This window comes from Microcebus murinus, chromosome X (assembly GCF_040939455.1).
Source record: "Microcebus murinus isolate Inina chromosome X, M.murinus_Inina_mat1.0, whole genome shotgun sequence".
Classification (NCBI taxonomy): Eukaryota; Metazoa; Chordata; class Mammalia; order Primates; family Cheirogaleidae; genus Microcebus; species Microcebus murinus.
The window spans coordinates 58,577,313-58,600,969 of NC_134136.1; the positions used below are offsets into that span (position 1 = coordinate 58,577,313).

The window sequence follows — 23,657 nt, forward strand, 5'->3', positions numbered from 1 at the left end:
CAGAGCAAGACTCTGTCTAAAAAAAAAAAAAAGAGGAAGTACAATCCAAAGCTGTTTCAAACCATTCCCTCTCTTTAAAAATAGATCAACAATCCCCTCAATTTAGCTGTTACTTAACTTTTGTAATTCTTAAAATGAGAATAATATAGCTTTCATCATATCTAAGTCAGTACAATTTTTAATAACAGCTTTATTGAGATATAAGTCACATACCATAAATTCACCCCTTGAAAAAGTACAATTCAGTGTTTTTTAGTTTACTTACAGATATTTGCAACCATCACCTCAGTCAGTTTTATAACATTTTCATCCCTCCACCAAAGAAACTCCATACCCTTTAGCTGTCCTCCCACTCCTCCCTCTCTAAGCAGCCATGTATTTACTTTCTGTAACTATGGATTTTCCTATTCTAGACATTTGACATAAGTGGAATGATACAGTATGTGGCTTTTTGTGCCTGGCTTTTTTCCCTTAATGGAGTGCCTTCAATGTTCATCTATATTGTTGCATGGATCAGTACTCAATTCCTGAATAATACTCCATTGTATGGGTCTACCATATTTTATTTACCTATTTCATCAGTTGGTCAACATTTGGGCCATTTCCACTTCTTTGGCTATTATGACTAGTCAGTACAATCAACATGATTAGGTTAAAGAAAGACATCTAAGGTAATAAAGATAATGATGTTCTGCAATGTTCAATTTATAGAAAGATTTCTAGGTCCTTTTCCTTAATACTAAACTTTATTTGCTTACTTGCTCAGGGTTATATCCTCAGCACCTAGAAACATGGCTGACTCATAATATGAGCTCAATAAAGTATGGTGAACAAAGAACAAATGCAGCAAAAGAAACCAGAAAATGGGATGGGAAAGAGGGTGAAATAGGAAAGTCCTAGGGCATCAAATATTAGGGAAAAAATCAACCTGTGATTTAAAATATGCTGTGGATATTCAACAGCTTACATTAAAATCTCCTAAACAAACATTCCTATAAAAACATCAGAAACTACCACTATTAAATAATAGTAAATGCCACCATAATACAACTTTTAAAAGTCTGAAACATTTAGGCTTGCTGTCACTGACAATATTGTGCCAAGCAGACTTATTCTGCACAAGTATATTGTTAATTGAATGATTCTTTCCCCCTCCACTTCTAATAGTTTATAATTCTGTAACTCAGAAGTGAACTGTAAAGACTGTAGTGTCTGGTCATTCCAGATGTTTGCTTCATTCAAGCAGCACTATCTGTCCAGTGCTCAGTCCTAGATGGCTAATACATTGTAAAAGAGGCAGGATGCAAATTCAAGTTCCCAATCAAACCTTTTTTATGTTTCCATAATATTAATATAACCAAAAAAAATATTAATATAACCATGGGTGTTATAAACATAGACTTTGGAGTTACAGCATTAAGGTCAAGTTTTGACACTATTGTTTACTAGCAGAATGTCTGTGGGAACCCCACTTACTTTCTCTGAGCCCCAGGTTCCCCATCTGTAAAAAGGAGATATATAAGAACACCAACCTTTCAAGGTTGCTATGAGGGTTACATGAGATAATGTGTGTAAAGTATTTATGACAGAGTCTAGCACAGGGTAAGTAGCTATTACTAATAGAAAACAATACAAAATTACGTCGCCCCTTCCTGCCACTTCTTCATATGATCTCAATATTCCTTTTATTTTCCCTTCTTCTCCCTAGTGGATTATTCTAGAATTAGATCTACTCTGAAACTAAAAACTGGTTATCAGTTAATATTACATTTAAATAAAAAGGTCAGATTAACTGATTTATTTTAGGGCAGTTATTACATGGGAAGATACAACTGAAAAAAGATTCATAGCAACAACACATCCATAATACAACTGCAAGATACTATAGAAATCTGATTTAAATATTATAGAAGCTAAAGCTGTTCCTGTGTATATTTGTGTACATACACATACATGTTGCAGGAGGGAAGGGAAGGTATTTAGCACTTAGGATACCCTATTATAAACATCATAAATATGCAGTCTATAAATATCCTTTTCAAACAAAAAGAAGACACAATGTCTAATATATTCTGTTGCTGAAGCAATTTTCCAAGGTTGTAGGTATAGTGACCTCTTGGGCAAAGACTTCTTTTTGGAAGGATGCCAGGGTTCACATACTATAGAAGATCAATTGCAGAAGTCATACACAACTGATATACCTGATTTTTCTCCATGTATTTTGTAATTTTCTTTTTTCATGTGAAGTTGTGCAGCTTATTGACTGGAGTCACATAAATTGTGCCAACTGCTCTACACAAAAGGGTACAATTTTCAATTTGAATATTGGAAGAATCAAATTCCTGCCAAGAAAATAGGATACAGACCTTTGGATGTCAAGATGGATATTTAGGGATGCTGATGTTATACCAGGAACTGAAGCTAAAGGACTAAATGTGAGCTTACATTTTGAGAGAAGAGGAAGCTTTGATGACGAACAAACATAAGAGAAATGATAAGAAAGATATTTAGACTAGAAACCATAAACAAGAAATCAAAAGCAAGATTTCTGTAGTCATTTCAGAAATGCATTTAACAAACACTTTTCCCTGGCAAGGGGGGAATCTTTTAATCTAAGTTACTGTTGATTTTGCGCAATGTGCTCTCTTGGCATGAAGATCTCATTAAACTATTTTGATTCCTGTTGATAGAGTATTCTTAAATTCTTATCAACAAGTAATGTTTGCACAGTAACTGGAAATTCAGCATAAAAAGCCAAAAGCTGAAATTTAAAAAGATACACACACACACACACACACACACACACACACACACACACATCTTAGGAATGTAGCTTTAATGCAATTTAATCCTCAGAATGTAGTATTCTTTTCAACCATCAATTCTCAGGCATTTCACCTAAGAAATCTTTTCTTCCCTGGAACATGTGCAAAATAAATACAGTTTGGGAAACGCTGGTTCAGATCATTAGTACCTCTACAACAATTTCAAAGATTTAAGTTTTTCAACTATTAACAATTTGCATCGTTCTTCTCTTCAGAGTAAAAAAGGAATTTGCAAAACCTCAAAGCAGCAACACTTTCTGTTTGACTAATATCAACCTAGCCATCAAATTAAAGGCTTAAGTTAGAGATAGTTTGTATCATCAGCTTCTGAAGGAGGAATAAAACATATTTTTCTAGATGGGACACTAAGGAGGGTGATTAAAATGAGGGGAACTGAATCTGGACCTGAGGTTTAGTTTTTAAGTTATATTTGAAATATAAAATCCACGAAAAACTGAAATGTCAGATGTGACACAGGAGGTGCTGCCCATGGCAAATTTCTAACTTTATGAAGGGCAGATACTGAATCCTAGTCTAAAGACAAATTATTAAGTAAAAGTAGATCCTTGGTAGTGATATTTGAATTCTCATTATTTTTTATAACTTCCCCCACCCTCTCATTTTCATTGAACCTGTGCTGTAAGAAGATGACACTCACATTTTTACTGAATTAGTGCTCTGAAGAGCCATTTATAAACAATGTTATCTGTTATTGTGGCTGAATTCCACTGTCCTTTTTTTTTTTTTTTTGGTTCAAACCTATCCCAGTTCTTTTATGACAAGCTTAATCCTGCACCTTAAGGGTAAAGACAATAAACAGGACCCCAAAACTCAGGCTCACCAGAGTTCTGCACGAATTACTTAATCAGACTGCACAAACAATACAGTGCATACTAACAGAGATGCTGGGCAAGTAAGGTAGCCACTCAGCACATAGTTCATGCTTGACAGACACTTTTTGTATTCACTTCTGCCTTGTTCTCATCAGCGAGTAAGCATGGCTATTAATAAGTCATCCCTATGCTAAAAACAACAAAGCTCTTCCTTCCCTTGATTCAATTTCCCTGTGAAGTTCCAACATTTCTCACCCTTCATCAACAAATACCTCAAAAAAGTCATCATGTGGTATATGTATACCATGAAGTACTTTTCAGCTGTAAGAAAAAATGGTATATAGCACATCTTATATTTTCCTGGATAGAGCTGGAACCCATTCTACTAAGTGACGTATCCCAAGAATGGAAAAATAAGCACCACTTGTACTCACCAGCAAATTGGTATTAACTGATCAGCACTTACTTAAGTGGACATATAGGAATAACATTTATTGGGTGTCGGGCGGGTGGGAGGAGGGATGGGTATATACAAACATAATGAGTGTGATATGCACTGTGGGGGGATGGCCACACTTGAAGCTCTGACTGGAGGGGAGAGGGGGGGCAAGGGCAATATACGTAACCTTAACATTTGTACTCCCATAATATGCTGAAATTTTAAAAAGTCATCATTATCACTTTCACTTTCCAACTTTTCATTTACTCCTCAACCCACTGTAAATTGGTTTCTGGCCTCTAAAAGGTCACCAATGACCTCGTGAATGCCAAAACTAGTGGCCTCAACTCACATAATTTCTGTGGTATTTGTTGACTGTTCCCCTCTTCTAGAAACTTTCTTTCCCCTTTGCTTCTGTGACACACAAAAAAATTCCTCCTCTGTTGCTCTTCTTGGGCTGCCTAGGCCACTCCTAAGGGTGAGGGATTGACTGCCAACATCTTGCCCTGTTATTTTCTCTGCAGTCTGGACTAGTTCAATCCAACTTCATTCTAGATTTTTCTACATGGCCTTAACCAGCACTTTACTTTTATCATTTTGCACAACTGACTCCCCACTCTTCATTCACCTCTCAAGCCTCTTCCTCTATTTCCCCTATCCTGCTGCAGCACCCACGACCAGACTTTTGTTATATGAAAATGGGTAAGATATTAATGTTGGCTTAATTTATAATGAAATAAATGTCTTCATGGATGGAAGAAGCAGGCCATGGACCATGAGATGGTCCCCAAATGATAAAGCAAATGTGACTAGACAAAAAAGAAATTATTGTGTATTTGAGGGGTTGAGTTTATACGTAAAAAGTGAGCAGAGACTTGAGAGTATGACTTTTAGCCTGATACCTATTAGATGCCAAAGAGAGTAACTGCCTAGCTACAACCAATTGTATTTCATAACTAAAGGAAATTTTGTCATAATAAAATGAAAGTACCTAACAGAGCATCTGGCACACAGTAATTGTTCAATAAATGTCAGTTGACTTTGAATAAACACCTATTATAGGACCTTTTATTGGGTGTGAAAATGGGGGTTCAAATTTTATTCCTATATATAAACTCCTGCCTACAGATATTAAGATTGATTTAAAAGTATAATACATTCCTGGAGGTGAAGGTGGTTGTAAACACTCGTTTTCCTGCCACCCAAGTGCTACAAGAGCCGATGTCACCCTGCCTGTGTCTGCAAGCATAAGGAAGTGTCAAGGGGAAATTTCAAGCCTCTCACATCTTACATGGTTAAATTATACATCATTATTCATATCAAGCAAATCAGAAAGGCACCCTTAACAGCATAGAAGCAGTAGTTGTTGATTTTGTTTTCTGACTTCCTATTTCCTGAGTCTGTCCTGCTCTAGAAAGCTAAAATATGAAATCTCAGAAGTCTTTAGGATCCAAGGAAACCCTACTTATTTTTAACTTATTAAAGGTTATTAAGTATGAAATGTCCAATTTCCTTAAGTACTAAGTTTGACAGTAGATATATCTGACATTTCACTTTAACACTTCTTGTTTTATTTTTATTATGAAGGTACATCCTCATTATTTCAAGCACACAGCTTGGCTTGTGATGATCTTTCAAAAAACTTTTTAGAACAATTTTTGTGAAACTATGGATACGTCAAAAATTCATGTTATTTTCAAATTTTTCAAATTTCCATCATGGAACCAATGCAGTGCAGAAACCTCAAAATACCAATGAAGTGTTTGGGAAGGATATGGCTAATGAACGCACAGTATGTTGATGGTTTCAGAAGTTCCATTCTCATGAGCTTAATCTTGAAAATGAGCCATGTGGGCAACCTGAGACAAAGGTGGATAATGATGAGCTGGAAGCTATAAGTGGATGCAAATTAGTCTCAACCTATGCGTGAATTAGCAGCAAGGGCTGATGTTCCTATTCTAACAATATTGGACCCTTTGAAACAAATGGGCAAGGTAAGGAAGCCTGGTTAGATGAGTACTGCATGAATTAAACAAGCGTCAGAAGAGAAATTGTCTTAAGCTTGCCTTTCTATGCTGTCACAACATAAAAGTGACAATTTCTACACCATATTGTTAAGTGTGATGAAAAATGGATTTTTTTTGACAATTGCAAGCGTTTGGCACAATGGTTGGACAAAGCCAAAGTGCCGAAACAGAGTCCAAAACTGAATGTTCACCAAAAAAAACTGATGGTGTCTGTTTGGTGGTCCAGTGCTGGTATTATCCACCACAGCTTCATGAAACCCAGTCAACTGATTACAGTGGCTGTCTACTGCAACCAATTCTACAAAATGAGGAAGATGCTTGCAATTAAGTAGCCAAGATTGGTCAGTAGAGACAGGCCAATTCTCTTGCAAGACAATGCTTGACCACATGCCACACAAACAATGCTGCTCAAACTATAGAAGCTAGACATGGAAACTCTCTGTCATCTAGCGTATTCACCAGACCTTGCACCAACTGACTGCCACTTCTTCCAGGCTTTGGACCACTTCTTGCAAGGAAAAATATTCAATTCTCAACAAGCTGTGGAAAACACCTTTCGTGATATCATTGCCACTCACTCTCTAGGCTTCTTCACTGCTGGCATAAACAAGCTACCATTAAGATGGCAAAACCGTGTTGATAGTTTAAGCATATACTTTGATTAATTGTAGTGTTTCTTGTTTGAGATATATAAACTACACTTTTGATTCAAAATCAGACATTTCATACTTTAATGGCCTAATTTAAAAAAACTACCATTTCAAGAGATTTTTGCTTTAATTTTTATCCAACATGAGGAAAAATATGAGCCAAAGCTCCTCTCCTGGAGCTGAGATGATCAGGCTTTTGTTTCTCTTATGTCCAATCATTGCAGGCTTTCTGAAAGTGCCAATGATTGCAATTCTTGGGACCAAGGGCTTTTCCTCACTTATCCGTTAGGGAAAGCTCTGCTAACAGCAATACCAATACTTTCTTTTGGTTTTCACAAAAATGAGGAACGTGACATAAGCAATTACCCAGGCAAAAATGCTAGCAAATCATGCATGCATCTCTTTCTCCCCTTCTTTTTTTCCTCCTCCATTCCAGAAGGAAGTTTGCCCTCTACAGTCTCTTTGCCTCCTGGGGAAAATTTCCACTCACAATAAACAACATAAACTCACCTGTCAAAGGTCTTGAGTTCTGTGTATACCTTAAAGTTTAAAATGTAATTTGGAAGGTGTTACACAACACATCATAATATTTCCCAAACAGACTGAGAAAAACTAGAACACTACATAAAATGAATGAATGATATCTTAGGGGTTAGTTGGCTTGAGCACGCCCTCTCACATAGCTTTTGCTTATCACTATTAATTTGCCAAATATTCCACAACAAAAATCCCTGAAGGCTAAAGTGAAAAAAGTAGCTAACACCCAAAACAATGACTAATTTTGTTTGCCTAAAACACACAGCCAACTGCGTATTTGCTGCAGCTGAAAATCCTGAATCCTGAATAACTCAAACTCAAACCGCCCACACCCTATTCAACCTTCTCTATGCTACTTTGTAAATGTTATTTACAGTGAAGTAGATGTTATAAGTAAAGGTATCCTCTGTCTCTAGAACATACACATTATTGCTTTCTAAATAGCTTTAACAAGCAGAATAATAGTTAAAAGCCTTTAACTCCCATGATCTGGAAATGCATGCAATTTTGCCCATCAACATTTTTTAGTTTTTATCATCATGAATAGAATAATGCATATAACACGAGGGTTTTGGTGATAATGTAACTCTTTATTATTTGTTTTGCATCTCATTTCATAAATTGATTGCTAATTACATAATCATTAGATGGGTAAGCCTTTTTCTATTCTGAACAAGTTTAAATGCAGTATATCTGAGGAGGAAATACAAACTCATTTATAATCACAGTGTTTAGTTACTAATTCATTACAGCTGAAATTATATTTTATTTTCAGAGTAGTAACTTAAATTTAACATTTAAATGTCTATAATGAAAAGCCTAATTGCATTTCAAGTCCTAAAAATTGAGAAAGCAGCAATGCTTTAAGTCTCTGAAAGATGTCCACAGGAAGAGAACTTTGGGAATGAATTCAACATGTCCAGAGCAGAAAGGGATTTAATGGCACTAAGAGGGAACTGGGGGAGTGGGGAAGGGGAAGACAAGATCCTTATGATCCTACTGGAGATGCAATAGTACCCCAGTAGGCAATATTTTCCTTCCTCCAACAAATTATCTAATCGTAAGGAAATATGCACAAATTGTCCAGACTTCTAAGGATGATTTCAATCTCCTAATGGTTAATTCAGTACTTAACCTCATGTCTGGTCATGTTAGTAAATCTTTTTTTTTTATCCCTTACTACTGGGCTTAATTCTCATCAGTACAAAAAAATGTTTGGAAAGACTATGTGGCTATTGTATTCTTTATTTGTATAATCATTCCCATTAATATGGGATAATATGTTTTCCATCCACAATTTTAAAATTCATTTCAATGTGTGCCTTTGTTCACTTCAGAAAAAAAAACCACCCACAGGTTTTCTTCCAGCGTATGGTAAATATGTACATTCGTATTTATTTATGAATCACTTTGTTTTCTTTTTCAAACATTCTCTCTCAGTATGACCATTTTTTATTGTAAATGTCAACACCAGTTTTGAAACCTTTTAACTTACATTTAACTCATGTTAAATGTAATCAGCTGTGTTTTTTTTTCCTACATTTAAATTTTTTGGATAATTATTTTCCTACTAGAAGTATCTCCCACCCAACCATCCCAAGATTTTTTTCTAAACATCCTTTTTCAGTTTCTGTTCCTAGCTAGTTTTATTTTCTGTGTCTCATGTTCTAGCAATACCGCTTGGTAAATTCATAATACTTACACAAAGTGTCTCCCTTTAGGACTGCAAAATACTTTAGACATTAAATCTTATAGCATATCTTTGGCAATATCTTACTTCTAAATTTGGAAAACAGACACTTAACTATCAAAGTACTTAGCCAGAATCACTCGGTATGTCATCCAAAGCCCCCAGCATCCCTTGACCACCTCCCCCTCAACAAAAGAGGAAAAAACATTTCTGACCCAGTTTGAAATAACATCCGCTGAAACACTGACTTTTAAACCTCTTTGACAGCAACCAATAGTAAGAAACACACTTTACCTTCTAACTCAGTACATATGTGCATGGATTTGAAATAAGTTTCACAGAAAATACTTAACCTTACTACATAATATGTATTGGTATTTTCTTACTGTCTATTTAATGCATTTATGTTCAATAGAAATGCTAGTCACAACTACTAAATGGATTTCATTATGCACTAATGAGTCGTTGCCTATCACTTGAAAAATATGATAGAACAAATAGGCTTTTCTAATACCACAAGGTAATGTTGTTGGCTCCAAATATAGTAGGGTAAATCTTCATTAATTTTGATGCCACTAGTACAGACTGTGGTCATTGAACCTGAACCAGCTTAAGATATATATTTTAGATTATCTATGAAGAGTTTGCTAAACAAAATAATAATGTCCAGAAGATGAAATGGATATTTAGCCTCTTGGAACAAGCTACTTCTAAAGTTTTTAGATCATTATTTAAATGCAGTTGTGTTGCTAATTATAAATGAGTATAAATATTCATGCTAATGGGACATCTACTTACAAAAACCTTGTTTGCTCTTAGTCCAAAACATTTTGTACATCAGAATATTGTTTTTAACTCAGTTAGCAAAGGTGTAGTATATGTTAACATTCAAGCTTTGGAATGTTCGAAATATAAAATTGTGTTTTGAAATATATATATTTTAGTTCATCAGTCACGTTTTTGTTTATAAATCTGCTCAAGGCATCATTTAATAATAACAACAGAAATGGGCATATGGTTTATTTGTAGAATGTTTTAAACTTCAGAAAATCCTTTCACTTTTGTGAACTGGTAATGACAAGCAATCCCTGGATTACTGAATATTTAAAAAGCATATAATGACATTTTCCAGACTCAAAAATGAAACTTAATATTTGGTTTGTTCTGCATGTGACAGATTACTCAATCCCATGAAGAAATCCAGGTGTCTGGCCGTCAATGATTGCCTCTATTTTAGAGGTGCAGCCCACCCCTGCCATCCCCCCACCAAATTTGGAAGATATGAAAGAAATTAAAATTTCAAGGTAAAAAGCCAAGCCAAGCTCTGGAGTGGGGGTAGGGATGGTGTCACACAGCCTCATTTATGTGGAGGTATCTACCAAAGAACTCAGAACAGATGTTTTTCTTTTATAAACATTTCACTTTTTGGCAAATTGAAGGCTTAGGAAGCTAAGGGAGTGAAGGGCAGGCCAGGAAGTCAGGGATTCCTGGATGTGAACCCAACCTCGATCTTGTTCTGTTTTTGCTTTAAATCAATGCCAAACTCTTCACACCTCAGCTGCTTTATAGCAGGCAAGAATTATACTGGGGACAAAACTGTTTCCTGGGAATGTCGTGGGTTAAATGGTTAATATTGTAGCCTTCAAAAGTACTTCCACAAAAGGCAAAACACTCTTTATGTATATTATTTACCTTCATTATATTAGGGGATCAAAATAGAATATCTGTATCCTGCTAAACTGACCTTGAAAAAAGATCATTCTTTCCATTCCTTTCCAAGTTTTTGTCCACTTTAGTAATGATCAGTTATTCAACCAATTAGGAAACCCAATCTTGTGATCCTAAAGGTTTTTAAAGTAGCTGTAACACTTCTGAGCTGAGACTTTTCTGGCAATTAATGGCAAATTCAGAGCCCTCGTATTTATTTGGCCCCTCTCCACCGTGCCATCAACCTAAAGGAAATGCCCTCCCCACCCAAGTCCCAATTTGGCAACCTATAGGAAAGAGTCAGTTTGTCTCTGTCAGGAAAAGCAGCTCCATTCTCCATACCACGAGGCACCACATACATATCTAGCTCTGCCCACGCTGCTCTGGGTTCTTCAAAGGGCAGAATGTGGTTTCACTTTCTCCCCACCACTTCATGAGAAAAGCGGCTGGTCTCTTCCTGGCATTTAATGAATGGTCCTCTTTCCTTGGATTTGGACTGGTGGTCCTTCCAACCAGTCATTAACTGGCAGGAAATGCCCTCCTCAGCAATCACTATTGTGTAAATAAAGTCATAAACTTTCGAAGGCCCATGCAATCCCAGACCACAGAGCTGCACGTGTGTGTGGGGGGGGCGGGAAACCTTGATTGTAAAAGCACTGCCTTCCAAATTAAACTCAAACCACATGATACAGTTCATAAAATATACAAAACATGCAGTCCAGTGACAGATTTACTGTGGTCTTACAGAATAAAGCAAAAAAAAAAAAAAAAATCTCTATATGGAAAACACAGCTACTTTTGACTCAAATACCCTCCAAACAGGAAGTTAAAAGTAAATCAGCCAACTGTCGCCTCACTAAGTTATGGAGACCAGTGCAACCAGCATTTCCTGTCATTGCTTGTCACCGTTTCTGAGTGCCTCTGTCTGAACTGTTTGCTTAGATGGCTAAAAATATTACAGAGATTTCTTTGGGGATAGACATAAGGCAACAAGGAGGGCTATTATGATCTGGGCTTGAAAGTGAAAAATGTAACTTTGACTAAAAAAAATTCACTTAGCACAGGTCACACATCCAGTCGCTTAAACTATTGCATTTTAATGAATACAGGAATAAAACACCATATTTGTAAAAGTATTTAGAATTAGATATCCAATAGCCTAGATAGTTTCTGTTAATTTAGGATCAATGTTCAGAACCACAATTTTCATGCACCTGATTAGTAAGTGATAGAACTGCAGACTATAATATTCCAGAGCATTGGCTTCTTAGAAATGATTTCTTTCTTTCTCATCATCATCATCATTCCACAAAATGACTTATGCAAGTTCAAAGTATGTCCATGTATGAGAGTTCTCTAATCGAATCACATTTTAGATCCTTTTATTATTATTATTATTATTATTATTATAATCATTATTATCACACACACTCTTCACAAGATACAGAAGTATTCTCATCTTTTTTTCAGCACTGTGAAATGCCAAGCCCTAGGACACATTTTTCTAGCCTGTCAACTTCTCAATCACAAAAGAGCTTTGGAAGGGAAGTTTCAATAAGAAAGAAAAAGCATTTTTCCCTGGTATTGTTGGCTACATTTTTTTTGGTATTTTGAATTTCTCAGGATGTCCAAATGAATTCCCCAGCAAAACCAGGTTTATCTCTCTGAGAAAGAGGGTTAACACATGGTAGAGTGGCAGCTAGTTGGTCAGTCAAAAGTCCCACCGAAACATGGATGAGCCTAGAGGACATTATGTAATATGAAATAAGTTAAGGACAGAAAGACAAATACAATATGTTCTCACTCATATGTTGAAGCTAAAAAAAAAAGTTGATCTCATTGAAGTAGTGAGTAGAATAGTGGTAACCAGAGGCTGGAAAGGGGGTTAGCCACAGGTTGGTTAATGCATATAGAATTATAGCTATCTAGTGTTCTAGCACTGTAATGTTAACAGTAATTTATTGCATATTTTCATATAGAGGATTTTGAATGTTCCCAATCCCAGACAAAAGGATAAATATTTGAGGTGATGAATATGCTAATTACCCTGATTTGATCATTACATACTGTATACACATATTGAAATATCACAATGTACCCCATAAATATGTATAATTATTAGGGGTCAATTAAAATATATATATTTTTTATAATAGAATGTCTTTTTTTTTTCCTTTGGGTAGATACCCAGTAGTGGGATTGCTGTTTCAAATGGTAGTTCTACTTTTAGTTCTTTGAGGCAATATATGTAGCCAAAGCATCTGTACTCCCATAATATTCTGAAATAAAAAAATATATATATATTTTTATAAAAAGAACTTCCAGACCCTCCCTCTGCTCAATCCACAGGCTTCAGTCCTTCCTCCTCATTGAAATGGTGACACTGCCTTTCAGCTCATCTTCTGTGACGAGTGGGACCCATCTCGAACCTCAGTTTAGGGGCAGGTGTGGAGCCCTTCAGTGCTCATGCCGGTTTCCTCCCTAGTTCTGATGCTATATCAATGTCATGATGACCATTTAGCTGAGGCCACAAATTTACAAATGGCTTGAAAATACAGATGTTTGGCAATATCTCGAGATGAGGTTATGTATTCAGTCCTTATATTTTCATTTGCATTAAAATGTGAATTTAATAAATATAAACATGAAAAGTACACCACGCAAAAGAAATCCAGCCAAAATCCAAGGTTGTTCTCAAAAACGGCCCTCGCTTGGGGAGCCTGTCACTCTGAGTCCAGCTCCAACCTGGCTTTAGAAAGCCAGCAGTGTGTGTATCCACACGGCCTCTGTCTGCAGCTGAGGCCACTGCTATGGGCATTCATGAAACAGATCAGATTACATAGGCACGGCACCCCAGCCCACTCCCCAAAGTTTTTATGTATTTTGAAGTCCTTAGACATAAAACGTGACTCTATTAATGTGTACTATGTTTCACTTCATACTTCTGGGTGAGCTAACAAGGTTTCTCTTCATGTTGTCCAATTATTGGGGGGAAATGCTGACATAAAGAAGTTGAGAGTTTGAATTTTTCTCACAATCATTTCTGAAAAGAAATGCTCTCCCTGCTTCTTTGGGATCCTCATAAATCACAGACAGCAAGAATTTTTTTAAAATATCAATGCGTCCTTTAACAAAATAACACCCACGATTGGGCCATTTATCGAGCGCCTACTTTTCAGAGGACAAATGCAAACTCTTCACTTGGATACTGAGGTGAAATGTGATCCCTGCCCCTATATCATGGATCCTATTGAGTGTATCACTACATATTTTAAATAGAACTCAGAAAAACCACTGTATAGCACACGAATCCAATCTTAATAAAGCAGCCACCTTAATATTATGTGACAATCTCATTTTCCCCATTTGTAAAGAAAATAACTGAAGAATTATACTATGGGTTTTATACTCACCTAATATTATACACGGTGCTTTTGTTTTGCTTTGTTTTGTTTTCCCTGCAGAAAGGTTGAAGACTACAAAACAGAACGGGAAATGAAAGCTCTCTGGTTCTTTCACTCTCTCATTTTGCTAACAGACCACCCCTCCCACCCTACTTTCCAGCACACTCTCTTGTTTGGTTTCTTGGTATTGCCGCATAAGGAGAAAGTACAAGAGCTTTACCTAAAGATGGTCCTCTGGGCACAAAAGATAATTGTGGTGGATCTGAAATGGCAGCTATTGTCTCTTCTACTGTGTGGACTTTGCTTTCTGGATACAGTAAAAAGAGGCACTATTCATACCTGTATCTTGGTAAATAAAAACCTATGCAAATTCAACCTCTAAATGGGCAATCAGTGTCTGACTGAAAATGAGACAGCTCTCAGTGTCCTTTTTGGTTTTCATCTGTGGCTTCAAAACTATACATGACAGGAGGCATCTGAATGACAGACAGTATTTCCTGTTTTGTTCCTTTTTTGATCTGGTGAAATGCTTTAAAGAACTGCTTCTATATAACTTTGTATTGAAGACTGATTTCCCTGGGATGTGGAGGAGGTATATTAAATGCAACTACAGGTGACAGAAAAATAGCAGCTGGCTTTCAGGCAGTCATCGAGGTCTCAGCCCAAAGGCTGCCATTGCTTGCTTCTCCCTGAACTTGTTAGAGTTGCTACTATAGACAATTAGACATTCAACCTAGCATTCAGGATGTTAGTTGGTGTTGATTTTTTTTGGTCAATAAAAAATGGAAATAATGCTACCTAAAATCATAGGAAGAATGCTCATAAAATGCAGGAACAAGTTAGAAGGACTAATGAATTCTTTCATTTATTTGACAAACTTTTACTGAGAACCCACCATGTACCAGGCATTGGGGATATAAGGTAAAGAGACCCAGTAACCTGCCTATTGAGGAATTACTGGTACATTCCAGGAAACATGAATAGCCTAAAGAAACCTTTCTCAAATTTCCACACCAGTTGTAGCCAATGCCAAGAAGCTCAGGATTCAAAGAATCTGATGAGGACAATTTTAAGCCAATTTAAATGATCCAAACTGGAAAACAAGATCCAACAAACTAGCGGTCTCCAGGATGCTCCCATGGCCAAAGGAGATCAAATAGCCTGTCAGAAGTCTCTGGTGCCAACCCCCTACATTTCTGTCCAGATTGCTTCTTCTCAATTGGAGGCCCTTGCTTTCTGGGCCCTTCCAGTTCACTCACAGTGCAGGCATAAAACAAACTCCCGGCCTCCTTTTCCTTGTGAGGCAACTTAACGCCTATGCAAGTAGGACTTGAGAGTGGACATGATATTTTAACAAGCATGACTAATTGAGTCCTAAATCTCCAGTGGAGCTTCTTTTCCCCCTCAACACTTTGTTCTCATCGCTGTTATAAAGAGCTGTGGGATTACTATGCTTGAGCTTCTTGAAAAGCACCATATACATAAAAGGAGAATATGCACACGCACACACACGCACACGTGCACACATGCGCGCATGCACACAAAGATTTCAATCAAGCCTCCTTTCATTCTTGCTTCTTGAGTTCTAAGCAATGTATTCTTTTTCTGAAAGGGAACTGCGTGGAGCTGAACATTCTGAGCCCTGGCTCTTTTTCTGAGCTTCAGAGAGACATCACTTAGGTCAATTATTTATTATAGTTTATTGTAAACCTTTTTTCCTCCATTCTTAGAATCAGAAGAATGCTGTAAAAGTAGGTATTTTCCTATAATCTTTCAGGGAGAAGTCAATGCACACCTGCATAAATTGTTCTAAATTGACCACTAATTTTCACACTCATGTTCATGTGTATGTTTGTGTGCCCAGACAATTTGATACTACCATTATTTTTCCAATAAAAATGATAAGATCCCACTTCCCAGATTGTATTAGTTTCCCCATCAATCTTTTAAAAACACTATCTCTCAATTTAATACCAAGTAGAACTAAATAATGGATTTATATTGTGTCATTATTAGAATGACCTGAAAAAAATTTTTTTCTTATCCCTTTCAGGTCATGTGTATGTCATGAACACCTGATAAGTTAATTGATATCTTATTTATACAATTTCAAAGTTGCCTTTCCAACACTGTCATTTGGCTATCCTGAGGCAATATATAACTGTTCGTGAAAAGTAGGACATTGTGGAACCATGTGTTCTCCTTAACATCTAAAAGCCCACATTAATATAGATCTAATTGCTTTCCTTTTGGTCATAATTTATGTTGGTTGGTTGACAATTAAACAACTTGCTCCCAGACAGTTTGTTGTCTTAGGGGGAAAATACCCATCTCATTTTAGCTGAAGCTCAGGTTTCTTTCTATTTTTTAAGTGAGAGCTGTATCACATCTAGGGAGAGTCAGAAAAATTCCACAAAGAATCACAACTTCTGATTTCTATTTTCTTAACATCACATATATTTACAACAGGGAAAATCCATCTATTCCACTTAGTGGACTTAAGAAAACTCAACAGTATGGGAGAATCGTGGTGAAGTAAAGGTGAGTGTAGGGTTACAGACACTTGATAGTTTTAACATGGCAGCAACCATTATCGAACTTTAATTACAGGATCAAATTACTTGTTAAACATGTACTGTAACTTATGTACTATCTGGTATGTCCCAGTCCCTGTTAGTAATTCTATCAGAGAACATTATTTCAAAACAGAAAAATCCTGCCACCTTCTTCAGTTTATTGTACTATAAGCAGGATAAGTGTAAAATTTTATGAATGGAAATCCTCACCACTTTAGGGCACTTCCTTACTCCCTTCCTTCCCTCCCCTCCTCCCTCACATATAAAGACAGCTGGGTGGAGAACAAAATTGTACTTCATACTATATTGTCAACATCTGCACAACAGCCAAGAGACTGTCACTGTTCCAGCATGTGCAGTACTGTACAGCCACTCAAAAGACAAAACCTTTTTTATTCCCAAGCTGCTGTGATTACTTTTTCATATTGTGAAGCTGGACAGATAATAATACACCTACTGGTCAAAAGGATGAATTACAGGAGTGCCTGGGAGTACAATGGGAGGCAAGAGAACCCATCTGAGACAGAGAGAATGCAGGCAATTAGGGGAATGTACATTCTAATCTACTTTAAATTTTTAGGTTCTTGCAAGTGCCCAAAAATGTCTTCTGTTTAAAATGAACATTGTGCACAAAATCTGCTCCTCTGTGAGTTTATAAACTATCCATTTTTCTTTTTAATTCGACATTTATTAAACACCTACTTTGTGAGAAGCATTATTTAGGTAGAGGGTGGGTCAAGGGAATACCAAAGATACTTTGGCTACCAGCTCATAATCATAAAAAGCAGCTGTTGTGAAATGCCTAAAGTGGACAGTTGAGAAAAAAGGTGCTTTACAATAGCCCTGGGAGTCATTACCAGTGCTTAAAGCAGCAAAGGAAATTAGAGAAATGAAGTAGCTCTTAGAAGTACAGCAAAACATGCAGTCACCACCTCTAGCCCAGCACTATATAAATTCTTTCTTAAAATATTTTTTCTGACAAACTCCTTCACTTATGTTTTCATACAAGGTCTCTAATCTCATCACTATATGAGGCAGCAGAATGTTAACTGGCAAAATTTCCTTCTAATGACTCTGACAACGGTTCAGTTTGTCTATTCTGGACCCAAGGTTTAGTATTTTCACTTTTTTAAAAAAATAGGATGTGTTTGGTCCAAAGTCTTTCAGCAGCAAGGCAGCACATCCGGAAGCAAAGCTCACTGAATTATGATCTAAGTATGTAATCACTAAAATGGAAGAAGTTGCTTTTTGTCATCTATGCAAAAATGCATATATCCCTCTACCTGCAGGAACTCTCCTTCCTGCCCCACATGCTTCTCTCAACAATAATCTGAAAAACTGAGGCAAAATTTATTGTATAGTAAATTCCATTGTAAACAATGGTTTGATTCTTTGTTTCTAGGTAGACTATAGCACCTGGGCAGGAAAACTGCACCATGTTTAATAGGTGCAAAACAATCTTTTCTTCCCCTTTCCAACACTTGCTAAATTTAGTAGCAACAGTGTCTGCCAACCAAGTAGCTTCTACTGTTTTGGGAGAAATAAGAATTGGACAGAGGTAGAATAATATGAGCTGAGCTATGGGCAAAAGCCCATTTAGGCTATGTATAAAGAAGTTTTGATAAATAGGAAAGCACCTCCCCAAAGTATTGCATATTAGAAAAAAAATTAAAAAGGACTTTAAGAAGTACTTAAAAGACTAGCTTTGCATGGGCCAAAGAAAATGTGAATATAATCAGGAAAAATCCGAGGTCTCTGGTAAGCCTCATTGTCAATACACCTTTCATCAGAGGGGGAAAAGAAACAAAACAAAACTTGGATGAATTATATTAAGCACTGATGTTTCGTCACTTGTAAAGCTCTATCAACAGTCTGTTTTCCAACCATTATCTCAGTAATCACCCAAACATTTATTGATTAAACCAGAGAGCCAGCACAGTAAAAAATTACCAATCATTTCAAAATTAAATCTTGTAAGAATGTTGTTTTAATTGATGTCCTGTGAACGCTATACTCACATAGGTAGTGTGGATTTGAGCTCAATTTACAAACAGCAATTTAAGAACGTCTATGAGGAGAGAACTCCTCTAAAACACATTACTATAATTAAAGCAACAAATTCATCTGTTGTATCTATACATGACAACCAGTAGACAGTGCTCAGAAAAACACGCAGTAGGTCAACTACAGTAATTGTAAAACTACACAAATGAATCACTTAAATGCCAACTTTCATTACTAGTCTGTGCTTAATTTCGTTTTCTTCCCATAAAAGCTTATTGTGTGAGTGTTAAAAACTAAAGTTACCTTTTTACAATATTCCCCTAAAATCTACACTCATGCCCTTCAGACCCCAGTAGTAAATGAGAGAGTTGTCCAAATGTGTTGATCCAGGGTGGGAGGAGACAAGGTTCTGAAAGGAAGCTGTGGTACTGCTCACGATATCGCACGAAAATGGGGAAATTTACTGTTAATAGCATTTGCTGATGATATGCCATGCAAGAAGTTCCTTTAAATTACAAAAAAAAAAAGAAAGAAAAAAAGAAGAAGAAAGTAGGAAAAAAAGGATAAAGGAAAGGAGGGAAGGGAGAAGAAGGAGGAGAAAGAAAGGAGGAAAAAGAGGAGGAGGAAGAAGGAGGAGGAGGTGGAGGAGGAGGAGGAGGAAGGTGGAGGAGGAGGAGGAAAGTGGAAGAGGAGGAGGAGGAAGGAGGAGAGAAGAAAAAGAGGAGAAAAATTAAAACTCTACTAAAATCGCAACAAAGTTGTAGGATTACTTTTCCTTCCATTTGCCGTTTGGTAAAATAAAGTTTAAAAGGCATTATTTTGTCCACGTCCTAAAAAGGAAGCCACTATTACAAATCCCAACTCATCTCCAGCCTTACCTTATGCTGCTAGCGCAAACCCAGAGGCTAAGGGGCCCTGCTCTCAGCGGCAGCGGGAAGGGCAGCGGCAGCGACAGTGGCACATGCCATCTGTTAGCGGCAGAAGCAAAAGCAGCGCTGCGCGAGGTGGCCCCGGTGCTGGGGGAGAGAGCCTTTAGCAGGGGTGTATACTGAATGCCGCCATTTTAAAGCGAGGTTCCTGAAATCATTAGATATAAGCAAATTAAAGCCCGCCCCACCTACATAACTTCAGGGCTGGGACGTGCAACCCGGCTCCGAGTCGGCCGCTATGGGGTATAAAATGTCAAGTCTAGAGACACGCACATGCGGACTCTCGGATGGAGGCGACAATCCCTCGCTCCCCTCTGCCCCCCTCCCACCCCGTGCTTTTTGCAAGCCACTTTCAGGCCCGGAGGAAACAATATTTTCTTTTCTCCACTCCACGGGGGCCCTTTCCCCGGGCAGGCCGGCGGGCTGGGGGAGGCGATGGGGGACCCGGGCCGGCCCTCCCCTCCTCTCCCCTCCTCTTGGTTCAGTCCACTTGGAGCACACCTCGGAACGCCCCAGCTCCCTCGCGGCGGGCGGGCGGGCGTGGGGTTCCCGCCCGGCGAGCAGCTGCCATGGCAACCCCGGCCCAAACCCCGCCTGGCCTGAGCCAAAGGCGTGCCCTGCACCCCGGCCCGGTGCCCTCGACCAGACGGCCCCTCGCAGAGCCCACCGAGCCCGGGCAGCCTGGGCCAGGGGGCCACGGCTCTCTATGCCCGGAGGCTGACCCACGGGGCGCGCGGCGGGAACGGCAATAGTGAGGGGGCTTTGGGCGCCAAAACGGCAACTCCCGTGAAACTCTGCCAGGCACCGGAGCCGCGCCCGGGCGGCCGGAGCGCTCGGCTGGGAAGCGGCACGCACGGCTGTCCGGCCCTGCCCCGCCCGTCCAGGTGGCGCGACGCGCCCCGCATCGCCACTGCCGCCGCAAACCTCACCTGGCTCGGCGCGCCGCTGCCAGCCCCTGCTCGCCGCTGCGGGACGCGCGGGAATCCGGCCGCGTGCTGCCCGTGCTCCCGCGCCCACCCCGGGACTCTCTGTCCTCCGCCTCCCTCTCGCTGCTCCCAAAGAGCGCGAAAAAGTCTCGCTCCTGCTCACGCTCCGAGTGCGGGTACTTTCTTCCTGTAGGGCGCTGTTTCGTCGCGAAATATATTCTTTGTGTGGTTCGCTCATTCGTGCAGGGTTCTCCGAGAGCGCAGCGCGGGCTTTATTCTCAGGGGGTGTGGCGCCTCTCCCCTACACCCGGCGGCCCAGCCCCCCTGCAAATGCCCTTTGCCATTTCATTATTAAGGGAAAGGGGCACAAATCATAACGCTCGATTTTACAAAAGCGAAAAGGAGCGCAGCATGCACACATCCCCAGAGGCGGGGATGGGGGTTGCAGTGGGGGCAAGCAAAGTTTCTAGAGCTTTGGGAACTGGAGTGCCAGTGAGATAGGCAGTGTGGTTCCAAGCTGTATGCTTATAGATAATTTCCGAGACAGGTGAGGCTAAATAGGTAATTTCAAAAATGACCTTAGTCAATAAATATATCAACTCATCGCAGGCCAAATAAATAAATACTCACCAGCTGCCTTCCTGGCTCCTCTCCCTTCTATGAATGCCCCAATCCTTTATATCCCTCTAAGAACTTCAGAGAGGGAAATGTTGATCAGTGCAAATAGTTCTCCTACTTGTACGGAGTTTGCAGGGTAGGAGGAGCCCAGAGGTAAGGTTCCAGATACTTTTGAATGGAAACCGGACAAAGCAAATGCAATTTTATATTTTGATTAAAAAGTGTGCATCTGGACAGCTAAATTACAAGTTTCGATTTAATGCAAGTGTAATAGAAGCACCAGCTGTCCCTTAATTGGAGCCCCACAATAATAAACGCGTGCTTTTATTTAATTTTACGAGGACAATTGTAGTTGACACACACATATGCCGGATCGTCAGTGACAAGCTCATAGCAATTCAAGGCTGCTTTCCTGCAATCAACTGCTTCACCCGAGGACACAGTTCTACATGCTCTGCAGAAAGTGCAAAACCATTGCAGGAAATATTTAAGCAGCAGTTAGGTTGCAGAGTGGAGTGAATTCTCAGGCTAATTATACTTTTTAATTCTGGCGGACCGATCCAAATAGAATTCTCCAGCTAATTTTAGGCAAGAAATCAATCTCTGTTTGTTAAATGCAAGATAATAGGAGCAGGATCAGAATAGTTGAAAGAAGAGTGGGTACAAACTGCCCATCAAATAATCCAGAAAATCCCCGATGGGGTTGGCAAGTATTGTGAAAATCATCAGGGCAATGTGTGGAGATAGTGTCTGATACTTTGTTATAATGGGTAGAATCCTAGCAGAGTCAAACAGAGAGCAGGGGTTTCTGGTTACCTGGAAAAAGGGGGAAAAGACTATAATTCCTATCTACCTCCCCCCACCTTTCTTCAAATTTACCAAATTACCTGCACTACTGTAAAAGTATAATTTGTCTGACAGATAGGAAGTGGCTTTGGCAGTCCAGGAACTACCACAGCTAAAATTAGGAGGTGTTGGCTACCACAGTAGGCTGGGGAGAAGGGCAAGGCTGAATTATATAACTTTATACCCGAGGATCTAACAAATGAGGACCTGTTATCGCAGTGAGCCAACAAAGGAGTCTTTATACTTAACATAACTTGGGTCAACACCAGTTCTCTTACCTCTGTCCACCATTTCAATTCACACATCCTGTGGGGCACTTCGGGGTTTTCCTAATACCTCACAAACTGGCTCAATTTTCTGGTTGTTGAGTTGCTGAAATAATTGTTTTATCATAAATTTCAGGCATACATCAGTTAATTTGCTATTTCTGGGGATAGTATAGCTTCAATGATATTGCCTCTTGCTTGAAATTTCTGGGAAGTGAAAACTGCAAATGATACTTCATTATTCTCTCTTTCCCACACTGGAGGGGAGAGCAACCTTATAAACAAATTTCAGCCTGGTAAACTGTCTTCCTTTTATCTAGGGTGGCATGACCTCCCCAAATGAAGCTAGGCAAATTTCCATGTCACCAAGCCACTGGGGAGTGTTTTCAAAGGTGCTAGGAAATTGCTGTTCCCTCCCCTCAGCATTTTAAAAAGGCCCATTTGCTCTCTAGCATAGACTCACCTTGGAATTACTTTCCACTTTAGTAGAGTAGTTAGAGGTAGCCAACATTTTCTCTTCTGTTCTTCCTCTTAGGCATAATTGTGGTCATGACCCAGGAAAAATAGAGTTGTGTACTGACTGGTATACTAGATGAGTTCTTACAATAATGTATGTACATTATAGTCTCTGAGTACTTACACCTGTTACCATATTGCATGTTGGAATCATCTCAGAACCAATATCTTTTTAAATTTTTTTTTCTTTTAGCATATTATGGGGGTACAAATGTTTAGGTTATATACAGTGCCTTTGCCCCACGCAAGTCAGAGCTTCAAGCATGACAGAACCAATGTCTTGAGGAATCTTCAAAGGTCAGTGTCTTGCAACACTTGGACTTCAGTTCAGTCCTGTACCTCTTCCTGAGCCAGTCAAAAGACGTATGTAGGGGGAAATGGGCATTTATTGAAACCTTAAAATCTGTACCCCCATAATATGCCAAAATAAAAAAATAAAAAAAAAAGACGTATGTAAGCAAACATCTCAACACACATAGGGAACATGCTTCCTGTGCTCTGTGTTTTAATGCTTGAAATGGACACTTACACATAAAAATGTAAGGCTAAGACTCTGGGTAAGGACGTAGTAGCCTCTCAAGTAGCAAGGTCTTCCAATACGTATAATTAACTTTGATGCAGAAAAGAATTCTAAAAGTTATGTAATGGTTTAGTAACAAAAGGATCATTGTAGTCCACTACCAAACAAATGTTTCTGTATTTTTAAAGATTCCGGATAGGTGAAACGTTAAACTCTCTCATATATCAGTGCACTATGGTTTTGAGGAGTTTTTGAACACTCAGTATATTCTATCAGAATTATCCTTTTACTCTTCTGCTAACCCATGTAACTCATTTATCGTTCTTTTAAACAGATAATCAACC

General features: G+C 38.7%; 1 protein-coding gene across 1 annotated transcript in view; it reads right to left on the reverse strand.

Moving 5' to 3' along the window:
- Positions 1–19,847, reverse strand: part of MBNL3 (muscleblind like splicing regulator 3) — a 110,128-nt gene extending 90,281 nt beyond the window's left edge. Inside the window, exon 1 of the mRNA XM_012764758.3 lies at positions 19,571–19,847. The gene's annotated coding sequence lies outside the window, so the exon portion shown is untranslated. The remainder of the gene's footprint in view (positions 1–19,570) is intronic.
- Positions 19,848–23,657: the final 3,810 nt, after the last annotated feature.